General features: G+C 37.8%; 1 protein-coding gene across 1 annotated transcript in view; it reads right to left on the minus strand.

Annotated features, from left to right (window-relative positions):
- GALNTL6 (polypeptide N-acetylgalactosaminyltransferase like 6) overlaps window positions 1-15,228 on the minus strand; it is a 1,507,590-nt gene that overhangs the window by 1,459,671 nt on the left and 32,691 nt on the right. The window lies entirely within an intron of this gene.

A 15,228-nucleotide genomic window follows, 5' to 3' on the forward strand; every position in this document is an offset into this window, starting at 1 on the left:
ACACACACATATATATATATATATATATATATATATATATATATAATTTACTTGGGATCTGTCTCCTTTGGCGAGGACAACAAAAGCAAAAGTAAAAGAAAAAATAGAACTACATTAAACTAAAAAGTTTGTATGCAGTGAAGCATATACACATGTATGTATATGTAGATATATATATATATACATATACTTATATAGATATATAGCCAATACTGACGTCAATGTACATGCTGCCTGTTTTCTTCTAAGATTTTCATGGTTTCAAATCTTATATTTAAGTTTTTAATCCATTTTAAGTTGAGTTTTGTATATATTGGAGAAAATGGCTAGTTTTACCCATTTACATGTAGCTGTCCTGTTTTCCTAACAACACTTACTGAAGAGACTGTCTTTTCCCCAGTGAATAGTCTTGGTTCCTTTCCTATGAATAGTTTAACATAGGTGTGTGGGTTTGTTTCCGGGTTCTTCATTCTGTTCCATTGATTTTTGTGTCTTTTTGTGCTAGTATCATACTGCTTTGATTACTATAGTTTTTTTGTAGAGTTTGAAGTCAGGGAGCATGATACCTCCAGCTTTGTAGTCTTTCTCAAGATCGCTTTAGCTACTTGAGGTCTTCTGTGGAGTCATACAAATTTTATCATTACTTGTTCTAACACAAAAAATGTCATGTGTACTTTAACAGGAATTGCACTGAATCTGAAAATTGCTATGGGTAATATGGAATTTTGACACTATTAACTCTTCAGTAAGCAAAGCATATCTTTCCATTTGCTTCCCTGGTGGCTCATATGGTAAAGAATCTGCCTGCAATGTAGGTGATCTGAGTTCACCACCTGGGTCAGAAAGACCCCCTGGAGAAGGGAATGGAAACCCATTCCAACATTCTTGCCTGGAGAATTCCAGGGACAGAGGAGCCTGGCAAGCTACAGTCTTTACACTTATTTGTGTTGTCCTCATATTTTGTCATCAATTTCTCATGGCTTTCACAGTACAGATCTTTCATTTCCCTGATTAAATGTATCCCTAGGTATTTTCTCCCCTTTGATGCGACTGTAAATGGGATTTTCTTAATTCCTCTTCTGATAGTTTGCTAATGTACAGAAACACAACACATTTTTGTATTTTACTTTTGCATCCTGAAACTTTACTAAACACACTTATAAGTTCTAACAGTTTTAAAAAATAGAATCTTTAGGGTTTTCTATATATATATATATATATATATATATATAGTATCATATTATCTGCAAACAATGACTATTTTACTTCTTCCTTTCCAATTTGGATTTCTTTTATTTCTTTTTCTTATCTGAATATTGTGGTTAGGACTTCTCATACCATGCTGAAGAAAAGTGGCAAGAATGGGCATCTTTGTCTTATTCCTGATCTTAGAGGAAATGCTTTTAGCTTTTCACTGTTAAGTATGCGGCTAGCTATGGGTTTGCCTTATACAACACTGTAACATTTCCTGCTGGGTAGTAGTCTTGGCAGGCTGGCTAGAGTGCCAGGTGCTTTTCAACCTACTGGCATCAGTCCTTTAGGAGCAGATTCTGGGTTTCAGATAGTCCTTAAGCTCACCTGGTCATCAACTCCAGCAGTTTCTAAAACCAGTTAAGAATGCTCACCTTCCAAGTGCTGGTCTTCAAGACTGGATGCCCAAAATGGAACTCAAGCACCTGCATTCTTATGCAGAAACTCTGAGTTTGTAATATCCTCTTTCACTTGTGTGTCACCCACCAGCAATTATGACTGTATCATACCTCTGCCCCTCTTATTCAATGTGCTTTTTTCCCCTTTATATCCTTAATTGTAGACTAAATCTTCTCTTAGTCTTCAGGTCATTCTTAGAGTTACTCTATATTTAATTGTAGTTTTGGTGTGTGTGTGGGAGAAGATGAGCTTAGAATCCTCCTACTGTGCAATCTTTATCCTGCCTCCAGCAATGGTTTTTTATACCTTAGTGTGCATTCCATAGTTTTCCTATTTCCTATATTTAAATGTTATTTTCCAGTTTCTTTAAGCAATATACACCTGAATAGTACTATAACCACCTGAAACCCATACAAACACACTTTCTTTCTGTGGCAATAGCTTTAGGACAGCTGCCACTTCTATGCAGAAGAAGGGCATCAGCTGCTTTTACATAAGAGCCAAGGGTCCATAAATAGAAAGCAAATCATAGTGTTAAAATGAGAGAAGTCAAAGTAGTGTATGAAAGTGGACAAGGGAAAGAGAAGGAATTGCTTACTATCATTCAAATCTCACTTGTAACCTGCACTTTCATTCTGTATAAATTTAATTCCAATCATTTCAATGTTCTTTATATATTTTCTGATATAATTAAATATTTTAAAACATTCTTTACTTTTTTGTGTGTGTTATTCACGGAAAGATAATCAATTGCACACTCTAATTTTGCTTTTCAGAACTAATTTACTTTGAAAAACAAAACAAATCTGTTGAGTCAAACACTCAACTTAACTTTTTCCCTAATATACTTTCAAATCAATCAAAAGCATTACAATCAAAAGTTGATATTCTCAGTGTTTGTCTTTGAAGAAGAATGCTTAATGCTTTCAAACTCGTTAGACATATCTATTTATACAGGAAATAAAATGGTCATCTTGAGCAAGTTGATTAGAAAAATCAAATTGCCATGGCCTTTCAGATACTTAAAAAGATGAATAAAACTCTTCGCCTTACTTTATTATTCCTTTTACTACACATTTATTATTCACTAAAAGAGCAAATCTATCCATGGGCCTCAAGCATCCAGTAATTTTTTTTTTCTGTTTATTCTGAAGACATCTGGCCAAAATGAAGGACAGGACAGCATCTTCTAATAGAACGAAATAATTCAGCTCATTCACACTAAACTTAAGAGCTATCTGAGAATATTCTTGCTTTCTTCAACTAGCAGATGAAGTTAAAAGAGATTGGTTGATTCTAAAAATAAACATAATATATAGCTATATCTCAGGCATTGTCAAGAGCAATATACAGAGACTGATGAGCCTTCTTCTTCAAGGTTTTAATGAACCTTCTTTCTTGATTCAGTCCTAGTGTCATTTCTTTTTAAAGCAATCTGTCACATCTTTCTGCTGGGAAGATAGCCTTCTGATTCTGCCAGATTACAGAACAATAAGAAATGACAATAATTCTAGAATAAAGCAAGGGATGAGCTAGGTTTGCAGTCAGCTAAAAACATGAGATAGAAAAGTTAAGGAGTATGAACTTAGTTCTATAATTTGCAATATGTATTACTTTGGAGATCAAGGAGAACAAGTGAATATATAAAAATGTTTCTATTTTCACATTAAAGTTTGCTGCCATCTTTTACTTCATTTTATGCCTTGTGTATGCTGTATAGTATCAGATGTTCCTGGAGACCTTAATAAGAGGCTAATATTGCTCACAAATGTAGAAATGTGAAATTAAAGCTCTTCAATATAATCATTCTTCACATTGCATTATTTGAGAATCATATCCACTAACTATCCAGGTGTCTAAGAAACTCAGAATTCACCCATGACTATCTCCTGACAGAAAATCGTGTGTACTATAAAACAAATGGAAACAGTATCATGAACAGTAGCAATCAGTGTATTGGAAAGTGAAAAAAGGAAAACTATAGTGTACTGAAACCTTATCTACAGACAATGACTGTGTCTGTTCTTGTAGAAAAATGAGGCAAAAAAACCCCCTGCCATTGGCAGCTATGGTGCTAAGTGGGTCAACAATTTATTGGGCATCAATTATTGACAATGGGATATTCTCTGCCTGCATTAATGAGGGACTAGAAACTGTTGTCACAAACAGACCTCAAATGCTAGTTGTCCAATGTGTGTGTGTGTGTGTGCGCGTGCTCAGTTGCTCAGTCATTTCAGACTCTTTGCGACACCATGAACTGTAGCCCACCAGGATCCTCTGTCCATGGGATTCTCCAGGCAAGAATACTGGAGTCAATTTCCATTTCCTCCTCCAGGGACATGGACACATGGATGGAGGAACCCAGGTCTCCTGTGTTTCCTGCATTGGCAGGCAGGTTCTTTACTATTATCACCATTTGGAAAGCCCATTGTTTAATGAATGCCAATATTTTTCCCTGTTAGCCTAACAGTTCAAAGCATGTACTGTGCTTGATGGATGGATTTCCTTTTTATTATAATTCAGTTACTTGGGGCCATTTCATCTGTGACTCTACCATCCCTTCCAACTTCCTGGTCCTCTCTATTTCACTGGCTAAAATAAAAAATAATTTCAGAGAGCATACCTACCTCCTTATGCCTCTATTCCACTAGTAAGAACCAGCTTATGACCACGAATAAATTCAACAGAGTTGGAAAATAAAACCCCAGTCAGGGAGGCCACTTCCCAATACCCCCATAATAATGTGGAAAAGGAAGCATCCACATTTAATTTAACACTGCCATTAACATAAAAATTGTATCTAACATAAAGCCTGTACAGATGTGAGAGCTGGACTGTAAAGAAGGCTGAGTGCCAAAGAATTGATGCTTTCAAACTGTGGTGCTGTTTGAGAGTCCCTTGGATTGACAGGAAGTCAAACCAGCCAATCCTAAAGGAAATCAATCCTGAATATTCACTGGAAGGACTGAACAACAGCAACAACCTAAGCCCATAGTTAAATGTCCTCAACAACTGATCCAGAATCCAGTCCAGGATGATACATTGTCATCATCATCCAATAGTCACCTTTTATCTAGAAGTCATTAGTCTATCTCTGCCAGATTTTTTTTTTTTTTTTTTCCGTCAAAAGAGAGAGACCAGCAAGGTTTTGTCTTTTAGATGCAAACAGAAATGTTCTGGATGGAAAATTAAAAACAAAGAAGCATCACTTTTCTGCATAACTGGAAGTTTACCAAAGTACCTCCATGGCATGGAGCTGCTAAGCAATTAGATTCACTAATACACAAGCCAGGTAAGACAACAACTAGATAAGCATGTTGGGAAGTAATGTCAACATTTGGATGCTGAAGGTCATCAAGTACCATCCATAGAAGGGAGAACAGAAGATTAATGTCCACAGCTTTGAGACCAGCAAGCCTGTGAGTGTGCTGGTTGCACTATTTCATGTTGATTGCTCATAATGGAGCAAGAAAGGCAGGAGACTTTAGAGATCTCAATCAGCGGAAAACAAGCAACACCAATGAAAACCCTCACCACAGCAACCATTTCCGATTAAATTCCTTGTTATCTTCCCAAAGCAACCCTCCAGGTGCCATTTATTTATATCTTTGTTGTCACCCTGAGAACAATGTTCTACTTTCTATCAGTTCTTGGGGAACCATTTTTCCTAAACAGCAATCAGTGTTTCCCCCAATCATTGCTGTCACAGCACCAGATCCAGCATCCACAAGTGCCAAGGTCTCTGGGAGATACTCACCCATCATCACATCAGTGAATTATCTCAAGACCTTAGCCTAAATCATCTAAAGTTCATCCAAAACTCATACCTTAACATGAACCGTTTAAGAGGGAAGAGGAAATTCAAATTACTACAAATGGATCTACATTCTATTTAGAAACTTGTTGGGTATCCAACAGCCAAGTTTTCAGAAGAAGGTGATATTGGTACCAATGTTAGTGAACAAAAGTATTTCAACAAGGGAGTCTCACTTATTTAGGAAGAAAAAAGCCTCTCAGATACAAAAAGCAGAATGGCAGTTAGGAGACGAAGACAGATACACATTTTATTTTAAAGAGTCATAACCCTGATCTTCATTGTGCAAGTTGAGAACTGACCCCACACACTGAAACCAGCAAATGAAAGAAGGAAAGAATGCAAGTCTCCCTCTAGGACTGAACTAACAAGTTCTAATTATCAGATGGGCTTCCCAGATGGCTCAGTGGTACAGAATCTACCTGCCAAGGTAGCAGACACAGGTTCAATCCCTGGGTTGGGAAGATTCCCTGAAGGAGGAAATGGCTACCAACTCCAGTATTTTTGCTGGGAAAATTCCATGGACAGAGGAGCCTGGTAGGCTACAGTCCATGGGGTCACAAGAGTCAGACACATCTTAACAACTAAACAACAACAACAATGATCATGTAGTGACCTATCTTTGAACAAACACAACTGCATCATCTCTCTGCAAGTCACGGGTTAGCATAAGGGCATTTGTGCAAATACAAGGCTTTGTTTAATTATAGGTATTTGGAAGGCAGCATTTTTTTTTCAATATTAAATTCTACAGAAAAAATGAGAGAAAGAAATTTTCTTATGGTCTTCCTCCAGGTGTACAATTTCTAACATCAATATTGACTGACTGCTGTGGTTATTGTAACTGATACAAAATCAGCAATAAATTTACTGTTGGTTTTCCAAGGATGAGGAAGTTTTCAGATAACCACCAGGCATCTACTTCCACAGCACATTCTGTGAATTTACAAAAAACATCTAAATTTTTGTCTTACTCAGTGAATTTTCACACACAATATTCTGATTCTATGCCAGCAAAATATATTACACACACACACACACACACACACACACAGTATTCTCCTTGGATGGCTCAATGCCAGTGTACTCGTAGGAAGTTACAAAGACAAAATTTCAACATCTGAATGATCTAGGAAAAACTACAAAACCCTCTGTTAGGGAGATAGCAACTGATATTATTAATAAAATTGGCCTAGAAACATTTATTTTCTGAAATGAGCTATCAATTTTACATACCATCTAACAATTATGCATTATATATGTTAATGTTTCATAAACTATTATAAGATATTTTAATTTAAGCATGAATTCACTATTCCTTATATCATGATTTCTACTATCTTAAAGCAGTATCAAGCCCCAGACAGTATTTCTTAAGTTCTCCTATCAAATTCCTCAGTTCTGGATTTTGTAAAGAAATTGAAACATAGCTGTGTGCTGATCAACTGGTTTAAATCTCTCTTTACAAGGATATATCTTGATCTGCTGCTGCTGCTGCATCGTTTCAGTCGTGTCCGACTCTGTGCGACCCCATAGATGGCAGCCAACCAGGCTTCCCCTCCCTGGGATTCACCAGGCAAGAACACTGGAGTGGGTTGCCATTTCCTTCTCCAATGCATGAAAGTGAAAAGTGAAAGTGAAGTTGCTCAGTCATGTCCGACTCTAGTGACCCCATGAACTGCAGCCTACCAGGCTCCTCCGTCCATGGGATTTTCTAAGCAAAAGTACTGGAGTGGGGTGCCATTGCCTTCTCCATATCTTGATCTACAATGTCCAGAAATTAATTGAAAACTTATTTGATGTATTATTTGTCAATCTTTTTCTTCATAGTAATGTTAATGTTTTTAGTTTCTTGTTTTAATCAGTTTGTATTTTATTGGAATATTACTTTTGCAATGGATTTTACATTAAGCTGTTTTCTATTTAGAAGTATCATTCTTCACATTTTTAACTCATTTTAGTCTATCCTAGATCAGTTTGAGATTTTATGTAAATGTCTGCTAGCATTATTAATAGTAAGTCACAATTCTGTTAAATATCTTAGTCTAGCAGAAGTTCAAACTTAATTCAGTTCCTGCTCAAAAAACCCATCCTTTACAACTTATAGTTACTATTGCCAGTGTCTGAGAGTGGTTGTTAAACCAAGTTTAACAGGTATTTCATCAAGATGTCCATTTTGGAGCCCATCAAAAAAAGTGTTGTATGGAAGATCTGAACTGGCTAGAGAACAATGTTGTGATAGTTTCAGATGAACAGCAATGAGACTCAGCCATACATAAACACAGATTCATTCTCCCCCAAACTTCCTTACCATCTAGGCTACCACATAACATTGAGCAGAATTTCCTGTGCTCTACAGTAGATCCTTGTTGGTTATTCATTTTAAATATAGTAGTATATATTTTTATAACTAATAAATGGTAGGGAAGCCAGCCAGCAGAGACACTGCTTTCCAAAATTCCTCAGGGAAGAAATCTTATAGGAGTTTGTGGCCCAAGCCACTCTGAGGACTCATAGCAGAAGTTCTTCAAAAAGGATGCACAGAATTTCAAGGGTCCTGGCAGGAATATTTTCACTATAACATGAGATGGGTCACCATGATCTTGAAAAAGAAAAAAAGAGGGGGGTGATCCTTGCATTTTTAGGAGAAAGTTATCTCTTGGTAATGTGTTTTTTTTTTTCTTTTTTTAAGTCAAGATCACACAGACTTTTCCAAGTGTAGTGAATGGAAACAGACAAAACAATGCAATAAAAGGATTTAAGACAATTTAAAAAAATGTAGGACTTGAACTACAATAGGGTGAGAAACAAGAGAATAAATGGTTAGCTATATGGGTATTCTTGGCAAATTTTACTTTGCCACACAAAAGTTATTAGCATTCACATGAGGATTAATTCATGAGTAAAAGCATTGAGAAAAATATTGGAGGAGTTAATTAATTTAGACTTCCTTCACCTACAAGGGCTTCCCTGGTGGCTCAGACTGTAAAGAATCTGCCTACAAAGCAGAAGACCCAGGTTCCATTCTTGGGTCAGGAATATCCCCTGGAGAAGGGAATGGCACTCCACTCCAGTATTCTTGCCTGGAGAATCCCATGGATAGAGGAGCTTGGCAGGCTACAAGTCCATGGGGTCACAAAGAGTCAGATATGACTGAGTGACTAACACACACCTAAGTGCTTGTTTTCTCCAAAGACCACTCCATTCATTTTCCAGGTGTGTCTGCACAGAAGTCAGCAGCACAGACCATCAGGTCAAGCCTTTGTTGGAAAGATGAGGGAAAAGAGATGTGGGGGGAGGTGTGGTGGGCAGTCCTAAGATTGTAGAGGAATAGGACAAAGAGACCACTTTCTCCCTCACAAATTCATCAAAAGATCATTTGAATGCTGAACAACTTTCACAGAACAACTTCTGAACACTGGCAGAAGACACCAGGCACCCAGAAAGGTAGCCCATTCTCTTCAAAAGGAGGTAGGACAAAATATAAAAGAGAGACAAAACAGTTAGGGACAGAGACCTGTCCTGGGGAGGGAGTCATGAAGAAGGAGAAATTTCCAAACAGCAGGAAACCCTCTCAGCAGCGAGTCTGTGAGGAGATTTGGAATCTCAGAGGGCAAGATAACAGGGAGGGGAAAACAAAAACAAAAACAAAAAACCCCAAAGAATACGTGCCTAACTGCAACTCCCAGCAGAGAAGTAGCCCAGACACTCATTTCCACCATCAGTAAGCAGGGGCTGGACAGGAAGGCGTGAGTTGTATGCTTAGGGTAAGGGACTGGGCCTGAATTCCCTGAGGACAATCTGAGGGAGCTAACGTGAAATAGCAACCCACCCAAACTGTGGGATAGCCAGAGAGAGAAAAAAAAAAAAAAAAAAGAGAGAGAGAGAGAGAGAGAACTTTCCCGTGAAAAGCTCTAACTTAAGGCTCAGCCTGACCCACTCACAGAAAAGGATTGAGCAAACACCAGATAAGAGCTAGCCTGCTGTGGACTGGGTCATACCCCCTGCCAGAGGCAGAGAGGCAGGCGGGCAACAGCCAGAGCCAGAAGGCAAGGGGCAATCTCGGACCCAGAGACAGCATCCTCCATCCCAGTTCCTAACCAAGTCTTCCTGGGATCCTGGACAGTTGGCATCTGCCAGGAGGGTTGCAGCCTGAGATCAGCTCCTCAGAGGAGACACATGGCACACCTGGGACAGTGCTCCCACTGAATACCTGGGAAACTGAGCGGCTAGGATTGGGGAGGTGATAAGACAAAAGGCCCACCTGGGGAGAGTGCACTCACCAAGCACCTGGTCACCTGAGCTGCTCAGACCTGGGAAAGGCACAAAACACACACCCAACCAAGTCTGTGCCTTTGTGGAGTACCCAAGAACCTGAACCTGAGCAGCTTAGACCTGGAAAGTACACAAAGTGCAGGGCCTGCTTTGGACAACACCCCTGCAGAGAAACCTGGAGCCTGAGCAGTGTAGACTGGGAAAGCACATGCCACCATGAGCTGGGGCAAATCCAGTGTGGCCCAGACACGGTGAGCACTCCCCATACATGTCAGTGATATTTGTTTGCAGTGTTTCTCCCTCCCCACACACAACTCAACAAGAGAGCCTAAATAAGTGACCACATTTATCCCCTTGTGTCAGGGCAGAAATTAGACACTGAAGAGGCTTGCAAACAGAGGAAGCTAAAATAAACAAAGAAGAGGGGACCCGCTCTGGAGGTGGCAGGTGCAACAGATTAAAACCCTGTAGCTAATATTGACTAAGCATTGGAAGGGGCCTATAGACCTTGGCAAGAAGTATAAGCTGGAAAAAGGAACTATCTGAAACTGAACTGATCCCACCCATACTGCCCTCAACAACTCCAGAGAAATTTTTAGCTATATTTTTACTATTATCATTTTTAATTATTTTTATTTTTAAGTTCTTTATTACTCCTTTAATTTTCATTTTTATAACCTACCATTACCTTGCAAAAGGAGACCTTATTTTAAAGCAAAATATATATATATATATATATATATTATAATTTTATATATTTTATAATTTTGTGATTGATTTTGCTTTGCATTTTTAATATTGCATTTTTGAGAGTCTAACCTCTACTCTAGATTTTTAATGTTTGTTGTTTGGTATTTGTTATCAATTTTGTACCTTTAAGACTCTAACCTTCAGTACCCATTTTTACTTAGGGGTGTGATTACTGGCTTGATTTCTGTCTCCCCTTTTGACTCTCCCTTTTCTCCCCCAGGTCACCACTATCTCCTTCCTCCCTCTTCTCTTCTCTGTGGAACTCCATAAACCTCTCTGGGTGTTCCAGACTGTGGAGAGCACATAGGGAGTTGATTACTGGCTAGATTGCTCTCTCCCCTTTTGATTCCCCCTCTTATCCTCCTGGTCACCTCTATCTCCCTCCTCCCTCTTCTCTTCTCCAGGTAACTCTGGGAACCTCTCTGGCTGTCCTTCACTGTGGAGAATCTTTTCACCATTAAGCTAGATGTTTTATTATCTGTGCTGTATGGACGAGGAAGTCTTGAGGCTACTGTAAGAATAAGACTGAAAGCCAGAGGCAGGAGGATTAAATCCAAAACTTGAGAACACCAGAAAACTCCTGACTCCAGGGAACATTAACTGACAAGAGCTCATCCAAAAGCCTCCAAACCTACATGGAAACTAAACTCCACCCAAGAGCCAACAAGTTCCAGAGCAAGACATACCATGCTAATTCTCCAACAACACAGGAACACAGCCCTGAGCATGAAAATGCAGGCTTCCCAAAGTCACACCAAATACACAGACACCTCAAAACTCACTACTGGACACTTCATTGCATTCCAGAGAGAATAAATCCAACTCCACCCACCAGAACACCGATGCAAGCTTCCCTAAACAGGAAGCCTTGACAAGCCACTAGTCCAACCCCACACACAGGGAGCAACCTCCACAATAAAGAGGAACCACAAACTTCCAGTTTACAGAAATGCCACCACAAACACAGCAATCTAAACAAAATGAAAAAAAAAAAAAAAAAAACAGAGAAATATTCAACAGGTAAAGGAGCATGATAAATGCCCACCAAACCAAACAAAAGAGGAGGATATAGGGAGTTTACCTGAAAAAAGAATTCAGAATAATGATAGTAAAGATGATCCAAAATCTTGAAAACAAAATGGAGCTACAGATAAATACATTAGAGAAAAGGATTGAGAAAGATGCAAAAAATGTTTAAAAAGGACCTAGGAGAAACAATAAAGAGTAAATCAATCATGAATAATGTAATAACTAAGACCAGAAGCACTCTGGAGGGAGCCAACAGTAGAATAACTGAGGCAGAAGATAGGATAAGTGAGGTGAAAGATAGAATGGAGGAAATAAGTGAAGCAGAGAGGAAAAAAGAAAAAAAGAATTAAAAGAAATGAGGACAATCTCAGAGACCTCTGGGAAAAGGTTAAATGCCCCAACAATCAAATCATAGGAGTCTCAGAAGGAGATAACAAAAAGGAAGGGCATGAGAAAATACTTGAGGAGATAATAGTTGAAAACTTCCCTAAAATGGGGAAGGAAATAGCCACCCATGTTCAAGAAACGCAGAGAGTCCCAAACAGTCCCAAACTCTTCAGGTCAGAAGGGAATGGCAGGACATACTTAAAGTGATGAAAGAGAAAAACCTACAACCCAGATCATTGTACCCAGCAAGGATCTCATTCAAATATGAAAGGAAAGGAAAGTGAAGTCGCTCAGTCATGTCTGACTCTTTGCCACCCGTTGACTGTAGCCTACCAGGCTCCTCTGTCCATGGGATTTTCCAGGCAATAGTACTGAAGTGGATTGCCATTTCCTTCTCCAGCGTATCTTCCTGACCCAAGGATTGAACCCAGGTCTCCCGCATTGTACACAGTCGCTTTATCATCTGAGCCACCAGGGAAGTCCTCTGAAGGAGAAATCAAAAGCTTTACAGCCAAGCAAAAGCTGAGAGAATTCAGCACCACCAAAACAGCTCTTTAACAAATGCTAAAGGATGTTCTCTAGACAGGAAACACAGAAAAGGTTTATAAACTCAAACCCAAAACAACAAAGTAAATGGCAATGGGTTCATATTTATCAATAATTACATTAAATGTAAATTGGTTGAATAACCCAACCAAAAGACAAAGACAGGCCGAATGCATACCAATACAAGACCCCTATATATGCTGTCTACAAGAGACCCACCTCAAAACAATGGACATCTACAGACTGAAAGTGAAGGGCTGGAAAAAGATATTTCATGCAAATGGAGACAAAAAGAAAGCTGGAGTAGCAATATTCATATCAGACAAAATAGACTTTGAAATAAAGGCCATAATAAGAGACAAAGGAGGACACTACATAAATATCAAAGCATCAATCCAAGAAGAAGATATAACAATTATAAATATATATGCACCGAACATAGGAACACTGCAATATGTAAGACAAATGCTAACAAGTATTAAAGGTGAAATTAACAATAACACAATAATAGTGGGAGACTTTATTACCCCACTTACACCTATGGATAGATCAACTAAACAGAAAATTAACAATAAAACACAAACTTTAAAGGATACAATAGACTAGTTAGACCTAATTGATATCTCTAGGACATTTCACCCTAAAACAATGAATTTCACCTTTTTCTCAAGTGCACACGGAACCTTCTCCAGGATAGATACATTCCTGGGCCATAAATCTAGCCTTGGTAAATTCAAAAAAATTGAAATCATTTAAAGCGTCTTTTCTGATCACAGTGCTGTAAGATTAGATGTCAACTACAGGAAAAAAAAAACTATTAAAAATACAAAGATATGGAGGCTAAACAACACACTTCTGAATAACCAACAAATCAAAGAAGAAATCAAAATATGCATAGAAACAAATGAAAATGAAAATACAACAACTCAAAAACTATGGAATTCAGTAAAAGCAATGCTCAGGGGAAGGTTCATAGCAATACAAACTTACCTCAAGAAACAAGAGAAAAATCAAATAAATAACCTAACTTTACACCTAAATCAACTAGAAAAAGAAAAAAATGAAGAACTCCAGGGTTAGTAGAAGAAAGAAATAATAAAAATTAGGGCAGAAATAAATGAAAAAGTAACAAAGGAGACTATAGCAAAAATCAACAAAATTAAAAAGCTGGTTCTTTGATAAGATAAATAAAATAGACAAACCATAAGCCAGACTCATCAAAAAAAAAAGGGAGAATAATCAAATCAACAAAATTAGAAATTAAAATGGATAAATCACAGAGACAACACAGAAATACAAAGGATCATAGAGACTATTATCAGCAACTATGTGACAATTAAATGGACAACTTGGAAGAAATGGATGAATTCTTAAAATATAGTATAACCTTCCCTAACTGAACCAGGAAGAAATAGAAAATCTTAACACACCCATCCCAAGCATGGAAATAGAAACTGTAATCAAAAATCTTCCAACAAACAAAGCCCAAGACCTGATGGCTTCACAGCTGAATTCTACCAAAAATTTAGAGAAGAACGAACACTTATCCTACTCAAACTCTTCCAGAAAATTTCAGAGGAAGGTAATCTACCAAACTCATTCTTTGAGGCCACCATCACCCTAATACCAAAACCAGACAAAACTGCCACAAAAAAGAAAACTACAGGTCAATATCACTGTTAAACATAGATGCAAAAATCCTCAACAAAATTCTAGGAAATAGAATCAAACAACATATAAAAAGATCATACATCATGACCAAGTGGGCTTTATCCTAGGGATGCAAGGATTCTTCAATATTCACAAATCAATATGATACACCACATTAACAAATTGAAAGATAAAAATGATATTATTATCTCAATCATAGATGCAGAGAAAGCCTTTGACAAAATTCAACACCCATTTATGATAAAAACCCTCCAGAAAGCAGGCACAGAAGGAACATACCTCAACATAATAAAAGCCATATATGATAAACCCACAGCAAACATTATTTTCAATGGTGAAAAATTGAAAGCATTTCCCATAAAGTCAGGAACGAGACAAGGATGCAAACTCTCACCACTACTATTCAACATAGTTTTGGAAGTTTTAGCCTCAGCAATCAGAGAAGAAAAAGAAATAAAGAATCCAGATTGGAAAAGAAGTAAAACTTCACTGTTTGCAGATGACATGATCCTCTACATAGAAAACCCTAAAGACTCTACCAGAAAGTTACTAGAGCTAATCAATGCATATAGTAAAATCCTGGGATATAAAATTAACACACAGAAACCCCTTGCATTCCTATACACTAACAATGAGAAGACAGAAAAAGAAATTAGGAAAACAACTCCATTCATCATTGCAATGAAAAGAATAAAATACTCAGGAATAAATCTACCTTAAGAAACAAAAGACCTTATATATAGAAAACTATAAAAAACTAATGAAAGAAATCAAAGATGACACAAATAGATGCAGAAATGTGCCATGTTCATGGATCAGAAGAATCAATAGAGTGAAAATGAGTATACTACCCAAAGCAATCTATACATTCAATGCAATCCCTATCAAGCTACCAATGGTATTTTTCAGAGAGCTAGAACAAATAATTTCATAATTTGCATGGAAATACAAAAAACCTCAAATAGCCAAAGCAATCTTGAGAATGAAGAATGGAACTGGAGGAATCAACCTGCCTGACTTCAGACTATACCACAAAGCTGCAGTCATCAAGACAGTATGGTACTGGCACAAAAACAGAAACATAGATTGATGTAACAAAATAGAAA

The sequence above is a fragment of the Bos mutus genome, chromosome 8 (genome assembly GCF_027580195.1).
Source record: "Bos mutus isolate GX-2022 chromosome 8, NWIPB_WYAK_1.1, whole genome shotgun sequence".
NCBI lineage: Eukaryota > Metazoa > Chordata > Mammalia > Artiodactyla > Bovidae > Bos > Bos mutus.